Source organism: Triticum aestivum, unplaced genomic scaffold, assembly GCF_018294505.1.
Source record: "Triticum aestivum cultivar Chinese Spring unplaced genomic scaffold, IWGSC CS RefSeq v2.1 scaffold5D_scf_2686, whole genome shotgun sequence".
In the NCBI taxonomy this organism is placed as follows: domain Eukaryota; kingdom Viridiplantae; phylum Streptophyta; class Magnoliopsida; order Poales; family Poaceae; genus Triticum; species Triticum aestivum.
Genome location: NW_025225106.1, coordinates 84,809 through 85,760, shown reverse-complemented (window position 1 = coordinate 85,760; position 952 = coordinate 84,809).

The following is a 952-nucleotide window of genomic DNA, read 5'->3' as shown; positions in this document are numbered from 1 at the left end:
GCACACTAGAGTTGAACTAGCTCTATAAGCTGAGTACAAATAATTTTACACTAGAGTTGAACTCACTCTAGAGCCTAGTACAAATATTTCTACACTAGAGTTGAACTAGCTCTATAAGCTAGTTGAAATAATTTTACACTAGAGTGGAACTAGCTCTATAGCTTAGTACAAATATTTTTACACTAGAGTTGCACTAGCTCTATAAGCTTGTAAAAATAATTTCACACTAGAGTTGAACTCGCTCTATAAGCTAGTTCGAATAATTTTACACTAGAGTTGAACTAGCTCTATAGCCTAGTACAAATATTTTTACACTAGAGTTTAACTAGCTCTATAGCCTAGTACAAATAATTGCACACTAGAGTTGAACTAGCTCTATAAGCTAGTTCAAATTTTTTTGCACTAGAGTTGAACTAGCTCTATAAGCTAGTTCAACTAAATTTACACTAGAGTTGAACTCGCTCTATAGCCTAGTTCAAATATTTTTACACTAGTGTTGAACTAGCTCTATAGCCTAGTACAATTTTTTTTTGCAATAGAGTTGAACTAGCTCTACAAGCTAGTTCAAATAATTTTACAGTAGAGTTGAACTAGCTCTATAGCCTAGTACAAATAATTTTACACTAGAGTTAAACTAGCTCTATACTCTAGTACAAATAACTTTACACTAGAGTTGAACTCTCTCTATAATCTAGTTCAAATAATTTTACACTAGAGTTGAACTAGCTCTATAGTCTAGTACAAATAATTTTACACTAGAGTTGAACTAGTTCTATAAGCTAGTTCAAATAATTTTACACTAGAGTGGAACTAGCTCTATAAGCTTGTAAAAATAATTTCACACTAGAGTTGAACTCACTCTATAAGCTAGTTCAAATAATTTTACAGTAGAGTTGAACTAGCTCTATAGCCTAGTACAAATATTTTGACACTAGAGTTTAACTAGCACTAT